Source organism: Empidonax traillii, unplaced genomic scaffold (assembly GCF_003031625.1).
Source record: "Empidonax traillii isolate 1590-97213 ecotype Southwest subspecies unplaced genomic scaffold, ASM303162v1 scaffold38:size1800464, whole genome shotgun sequence".
NCBI lineage: Eukaryota > Metazoa > Chordata > Aves > Passeriformes > Tyrannidae > Empidonax > Empidonax traillii.
In genome coordinates this window covers 709,646-717,309 of record NW_020955231.1, presented here as the reverse complement: position 1 = coordinate 717,309, position 7,664 = coordinate 709,646, and the positions used below count along the sequence as shown (strand labels likewise).

The 7,664-nt window shown below is 46.4% G+C and overlaps 1 long non-coding RNA gene across 1 annotated transcript; it reads right to left on the bottom strand.

Moving 5' to 3' along the window:
* Positions 1–3,314: 3,314 nt before the first annotated feature.
* LOC114054723 lies at positions 3,315–5,269 on the bottom strand. Its single transcript, XR_003570559.1, has 3 exons — positions 4,959–5,269; positions 4,270–4,428; positions 3,315–3,458 (listed from the first exon to the last, which is right to left on the bottom strand). It is a non-coding gene; the product is annotated as an uncharacterized LOC114054723 (long non-coding RNA).
* Positions 5,270–7,664: the final 2,395 nt, after the last annotated feature.

The window sequence follows — 7,664 nt, the reverse complement described above, 5'->3', positions numbered from 1 at the left end:
GTCCCCCAGTTCCAGGTGCTGCACAAGCAGATCAGCAGAAAGTGCCCATTGTGAAGTGCTGCAGCTGAAGTGCCACTGCTGAGGGTGTCCACCTCAGACAGCTCTCAGCCTCACAGGTACCTCAGGGGAAGCAGTTCAATGAGTGCATAGAGCTAAACTTGTCCCTGGTGGTAAGCCTGCTGAGGTCAACAGAGGTACCAAACAGCCCGTAGGGTCCTATTCCTGAATTCAAGAGTTGTGTAGCAGATGGAAGCACCTCTCCTGCAGAGAGAGCTCAGCACACAACATGCTGTTTCATAGTTGGAGTTTCTGGGCTTATCTCTCCTCAAAGATTCTCAGGAGGATGTCTCTGAATAACTCTCTAAGTGTGGATATTCCAGGATAAAAGAGTCTATGCTAGAGTTTTTTTGGAATAGCTGTCAGGAACAGTTCTGTGGGGCTAGAAAATGTCCTGTACTCAACACTACAGCCGGCAGCATCAGATGCAGAACTAAGGCATTAGTGACTGTTGTAACATGGGCTCACAGCTGTCTCTGTGTTCCTCAGCTCCAGCCCCAGCTGGAGGATGCCAGGTACAACAGAACTGCAGAGGAGCCTGAAAGTGAAACCCTTTTTATTAAGGCAAGGAGAACCTGCGTTGTAGAGCTTAGGTCCTGATGCTGTAGGTTGAATCAGAAATAGGCAATGCAAAGTTCTCAAGCCTAGACTGAAAGACCTTTGTGCCATTGCTCCGGGAGTGAATTTGCATGCCTTCAGCCCCGAAGGGGGCATGCTGAGCTTCCCCAGGGTAAACAAATAGAGTGGGTAAGTGTCTCTGAAAGCCATAATTGACACAAGGGCTCTAAAAGGGACTGCTCCCAGCAGGAGGCCATGCTGCTTGAAGTTTCCTTGCTCTCCCTTTCCCTGGAAATCACAGGTCATTGCTTGCAGCCACCTCCTCCCCCTTAGAACTGTAACCAGCGAAGAGCCATAAAAACACTGAAGCACAGGAGGACTGGGAATCTGATCTGTTGAGAAACACTGACAAAATGACCATGAAACATCCTGGGAAGCAGTTTGGAGGAATGAGGCTGGGACAGCGCAAGAAAGGAGTTCCTGGAGGAAGATGGTGAAGGCTTCAGAGACAGCAGAGACGGGGATGAGGAAAATGGTGACATGGTGCTGTGACATCTACCAGCCATGTGGAGGGAAGCTTCTCAGGAAGATCCTCTTCATTAAAATAAACTTTTAAATGAGAACTGAAGAAGAAATCAAATTATGGACAATCCTGCTTCTGACCAGGGTCCCAGCTCTCCCACTGCTGCCTATGCTTGGCCAGGGTATACAGGAGCAAACAGGTGTCCTACCTGCTCCATGCCTCGGTTTTCCCACGTGTAAAGGGGAGAAGACAGGGCAGACACTCACCCCACAGGACTGGCACAGACCCCATCAGCAACGACTCTTCTGCAGTGTGACCCAATTGGCACCAGGGAAAAACCTCTTGCTTAGCTAAGAAAAGAGGTGTGCTGTGGGTGATGCAGGGAGGGAAGATATTCCAATTTACCCTTGCCCTGGCAGCGACAGGGGATTGGAAGTTTCGCTGGGAAGGCACCAAAGTTTCTCCTTCATTTTGGGGCAGATGAAAGGAAGACGGCAGTGACATTTGGTGTAAAGTGGGTCATATGTAGGAATGAGACCTAAGAGCTAGATAAGAAACACAAGTAAAAGTGAAGTAAGAAAAGAAACAGGTAGATCAGCTGATTTTTTACAATTAATTACATATATTTTTTATTATGTTTTTAGAGGCTTTGAGGCTCTGTATTACATGCTTTAATTACTGTAAAGAGCTCCAGGAGTTAAAAATTTTTGGGGAAAAAACCCTATTTTTAGGTCAGGTATTGCCTTCCCATAAGCATGACTGAGGTCTGCATGGACAGAGTCTCCCAATGCCACTTTTAAGCTGGCAGGCATCTGATGAAATGCAGAAGCAGCAAAGTGGAGACCAGAGGGAGCCAGTATCTTCTGGAACTTCCTCCCAGCACCCTTAAAGTTTTGGCAGATCCTGCTGTCATGAAATCCCACAGACTGCCTTTCGCAGGAAGCTGGGAAAAGCCCTGACACAGGCATTAATAACAGCAAGAATCTCTAACATCTGTTAGATGGGGAAAAACATTGAGGCCCCATGGATTACTCTCTCTCTATCCACTTGCTGTAAGGTCCACTTGCCACAGGCCCCGGCAAAAGTCAAAATTAGCCTTCTCTGGCTTCTTCTCACATCCCAGCCCATTCTTCCCTGGTTCAAGCAGTGGCCCCACATCTTTTTGGCCTGCATCTGGGCCGAGGGATGATGAAGAGTTTCAGGCATCATTCTATCCCCAGCAATGCCATGGAGTCACCCATCTGACTGCTGCTTTTAGCCTGGCCAGAGTAAACTCACACTGGTGGGATCCTGTCAGCATCAATGGAGCCTCACAGAGGGTAAATCCTGCTTGCTCAGCCTCTCTCCAGCACCTCATTCTGCATGCAGACAGCATGGAGATCTTTTTTACTCTGTCTCCACCTTTCATTCCTGTCCATTTTTCATTCCTCCCATTCCTTATTCCTGAACACATGGGTGCAGCTCTGCTTCTAGAAATCCCATGGAGTTATTTCTGCTGCATCACAGGGTAGTTCAGCAGTGATGGTGATCCTCTGATTTCTCACCTTACAACCTTTCAAAGAAGCTAGCTCTTGGCACCACAGGGAGAGGGATTATTTGATCTTTATTAATTTATTGAAGGGAAGGAAGAGGGTGGAAATTGCAATGAAAGGGACAGCCAGCAAGATGGCAAGGAAGAGAGGTTAAAAATGAAATCATCATCTAATTGGCCCGCAGTGAATTATTCACATGTATAATCTTTTTTAAAAAAAAAAAAAATTCAGCACAAGGCAATGCAAGTAAATGCTGTTCATGTTTAAAAGTCATTTCCATAAGTAAGTGCAATTTCTCTACTGTTTGCCCCTGTTTAATGAAGTGAAATCTTGTTTGCATTCCTCCCAATTTCCCAACGAAAGGCGCCCAAGCGTTTGCACCAAAATTACTTGGCCCAAATTAAAACCCTCCAACACTTGAAAAAAAAGAGGAAAGGGGGAAAAAATCAGACTTATTTTTAAAATGCCTTAAGTGCATCCCAGCATCCTAATTTATTTTTAGACACTTGTTATTAAGAGTAGTAGTAAGTTTCCCCTTCTCTCTTGCTCTCTCTCTTATTTAAATGAACTTAATGGCAATAGATGCAAATGTCTGGAAGAGGAAAATAGTTAACATTTATTTATTCTTACTGTTGTCTCTTCCCTGGCTGGTGTCATTAGAACAGTTCGTTGCATCCCATTCGCTCCCATTAGCTCTGCTATCAGAGCCACCCAGCACGACTCCAGCACGGCTCGAAGTGCTTTCTGCGGCCCACATAGGGACTACATCATCATCTCCGAGGCACTGGCTTAATGACAAGAAAAAAAATCGGAATATATTGCACAGCGCTCTGGGGAAACAACAACAAAACCCATCGCCACTGTTGCTGCCACCCAATGCCATCTCCCCTTGATCCGGGGTGGGCATTCCTGCTTCAGCCAGGCAGGGGTCAGACAGACGGACTGGCTGTGGGGCTGGGGCAAATCTCCCTTCGCAATTCATTGATTTGGGCAACGTGCAGAGAAATGCGCCAACAGGGACCCAGAGTGTTTGGAAATGTGCTCGGGAGGACCCAGAGAGACTGGAATGGGTTCAAACAGCTGCTCAGCGCCAGCAGAACCATCTCTCCCCAGTGCAGGGCTGCCAGACAGCTGACTCTTGGCTCCCTGGCATGGGCAGGAGCTGCCAGCCAAGGCTGCTGGTGGGGTGGAGGGCTTGCAGCCTCTTGCTGGAGGAACCCTGCTTTTCTCCAGTGCCCCCAATGCTCCCTTCAGGAGCATTTCCTAAAGCAAACCAGACTAGCTCACATGTGTGAGCAACCACGTGTCTCAGGGTTGTGTGGTCCGAGCTGTCAGCTCCAGCTGCCAGCACATCACCCCCCAAGATGTGCTGCCACAGTCACTGGCCACCACTGCAGAGATAAGGGGCTTAGCCCTAATCCTCCCCCGGGGGGCAGTGCCGGAGGACCAGGTGGCAGCTCAGAGAGGCAGGTGCCCTAGTGCCTAGGAGAAGTGGCCAAAACCCACTCCCCTCCTGAACAACGGTGTCCTTTCTAAATCTGGAGGTGGACCTGACTCAAAATCCCTTTGCAAGCAAGAGGGACACAACAGGTTGCTCACCCAGAGAATGGGAAGGTTTTGAGGTCTTCTGAGCCCTTCACCCCTCAGGTGACACATGGGCGAGGGTGGTGGCAAGTTCCAGAGAAGGAGACCGGGGCTTGATGACAGCACCAGCTGACAAAGCAGCATTTGGGAGGGAGGACATCAGCATCTGCAACGCTGACACATAACGGAGAGGCGGCAGTTATTGCAGGCAGGGATGAAGCCGTGCAAAGGGCCCTCCCCCCCTCTGTAAAGTTGACATTGTCTCCCATGACAACTTTTCTGCTGAGGTAGGAGACACTTTACTGCAGAGTTGCACACAGCAAGTAGCTGCCCTCCCCCTCCGCCCCTTCCCATCCTCTCCCTCTCTCTCCCTCTCCAGCATCATTTACATCCTTAATTAGCTGTAATTCTGCAGTGCTCATTAGGGAAGGACTGGAAAATATCAAGGAGCCCACAAGCAGGGGGCTTCAAGGGAGAGGGAGGAAGAGGGGAATGCAGGCATCAGCCTAAGAGGGGATACCCAAGGCTGGATTTTGGAGTCAGAAGCCAGGAGTTACTTGCTTAATTCAGGTGGGATGATTACACTAGTGTAATTTCGGAGCACTGAGCCAGTGATGGGGTAAAGAGGCCACACTGTCCCACCTAGAAAGGCAGAAAAATTGTCCGGAGAATAACATTATCTCACCAAGAGTACTTGCTCTTACCTCCTTGCTCACAGGTGATATCTCTCTGCTGGGTTATTCAGTGTCCCACACTCCAAAAGTCATCAGACGATCAGAAGGAAGAGGGCAATATTATCCTCCAATGCAGACAGCTACACAAACCTGTCCTCTCATCCAGCCTCATGGGGAATTATCCAGCAAAGGTTTCTCTGAAAATTGCAGCTGACAGGGCTAAAGAACTTCGGCCACGTGTGTGACTGAACTGCAACATTTCAGTCAGAGAGAAAGAAAGACTCAAAAATGATACAGAAGAAAATTTGAATGAGTTGTTAATTGTTTCTTAAAGGGATACCCTCTTGCAGCAGCATACCCAGGCATTTATAATCTGGAATCCCTTTTGCGCAGGAGTATATAAACACAGAGGGAGTCAAGTCCTCTCTCTTCAAAGTCTCAAGAGATCTTCATAAGACCATTAAGGAGGTACTATTGTCTCCTTGCCTTAGCTAGAGAATAGCAAAATTAAGTGAATGAGGCAAGGACAAAAAGGAAGTCTGTGGCAGAGCCAGACAGTGACCCCAGATTTCCTACTGATTCTCTTTGAACCACTAGTTACAACCTTCCTCACAGTCTAGAATTTGGACTTTTGTATGACCACTTGTACTTGCACATTCTGGACACATATGTGGCTCGTTTTTAATTCACTGCCTAGCTGTATCTTTGCTCCAGGTTAGGTCACATAAATCATAGGATGATTTGGATTGGAAGTGAACTTAAAGATCATCTAGTTCCAATCCCCTTGCCATAGGCACAGACATCTTGCACTAGACAAGGTTGCTCAAAGGCCCATCCAACGTGGTCTTGAACAAGTCCAGGGATGAGACATCCACAGTTTCTCTGGGCAACCTGTTCTAGTGTTTCCCCATCCTCACAGTAAAGAATTTCTCCCTAATATCTAACCTAAACCTGTCATCTTTTAGTTTGAAGCCATTTCCCCTTGACCTATCACTACATACTCTTGTTAAAGGTCTGTCTCCAGCATTCCTGTAGGCCCATTTAGGTACTGGAAGGTGCTATAAGAGTGTGCATGTAAAAGTCTATCTGGGAATCCAGTGAAGTTGATGAGGATGGTCTTTGGAAGACCCTGTCCTACTTTTCACTTGCTGGCAATAATGTGAACCTATGGGTTGAGCTGTGATGATGTGTCCCACCAAAGACAAAATGACCACCAGCACATGTGGGATTATTTAGGAATAGATGGGCATGTGCACAAATGAGCACTTGTGCTTTGGTCTATCTTCCTCCTTAATTAACATCTTCAAAATTCTGTTAGTGTTTAGATGAAACTTGCCATAACAAATAATAAGTAAACATACCAAAACAAGTCAAGAGAAAACTCCAGTGAAGTACAATTTAGTAGAAGTGCCTAGGACCTTTACAAAACAGTATTTCAGTGATTCGTATTACTGTCTCTGAAGTTTGACACAGGACAACTCCCTTCGCACTTACCCTGAACAGCTTATTTACATCATTCAAGCAAAGAGATATCTGGCCCATCTTTCTGTATTAATATTTGGCTTTTCCTCTAGTGTTTGGTATATAGATTTCTAAGATCTTTACAAAGCACACAGAACTTCCAGTTCCACTTTGTGTGAAATTTGGGCTTCAAAGAAGTAGCAATGGAGCAGAGTTTGCCTGGATCTTACTGCCTTGTTTTAAAGAGCATCTTTTCTGCATTTGAAAGGAACCATTTAGTCAAGGTTTTCAATGACAAACTGACAATGAAAAACTGTCACAACAGGTTTTGTCCATTACCATTCTAATATTTGTGAAGAAAGAAGATAAGGATAATAAAATGCTAAATCCACATGCCTATTAGAGATATTCAGTTGGTACAAGGAAAGATTCTTTACCATTTCCTGGATGTAGAAGACAGAGATTCCAGTTTGCTTAGACCTCTGTTCGGCCTTAGCTCTGCCCACATAATGTGGGCAACTCGTGGGACTCTGCAGAGGGTGAACAAACATCTGCTCCCAGACATCCAGAGAGGAGAGTGTGGAAGTGGAAAGAGCTGCTTGTAGTTCTTGCATAGCTCACAACTGCAGTCGGCAGCTCCTGGGCAATAGCTCGCGCTTGCATGAAACTGTCTGCACTCTCCTGCTCACAGCACTCAGTGATTTCCTTCAAAATGACTCAACAGTGTCTTTTGTAAATTGCTCGTTAGTGAGTACTTGGATACCTAGAGTACCAGTGAATGGTGTCATTCCCACAAGCTACTTACCATCGTTACATTTTCATCTTTTTTACTTCCTCCTTCTGTTAGAAAGCCTAGAGGAACAGCAGGTACTTGCCTTTTGCCTTGCAGCAGTTGTCAAAAAGAAACCAAGCTCAGACAAGCTAAGTCTGAGATGAAGTGATGCTAAGCAGTATCTAGAGAAACAGGTAAAGTGTGAATAACAGATAATCAAGTATGAGCTGCTTTTCTCACAGTTTGGTGTCACGGCTGGCTGTACAGGGGATGAACCCAAGACATAAAGTTGTGTGGCATGTGACTGTCAGAATTGGCAGCAAATCTGCACCACAAATGGATGGCCCTATATGAGCAGGAGGAACATACTGACATGCACAGAAACAAGCTCTTTGATGTGTGTTTATGGATAGGCACATGGGAGTTAAATTACATATATGTATGCACATTTACATTTTCATGGGTGTGTTGGGGTGGACCTGACACTGCACATACACATGGGC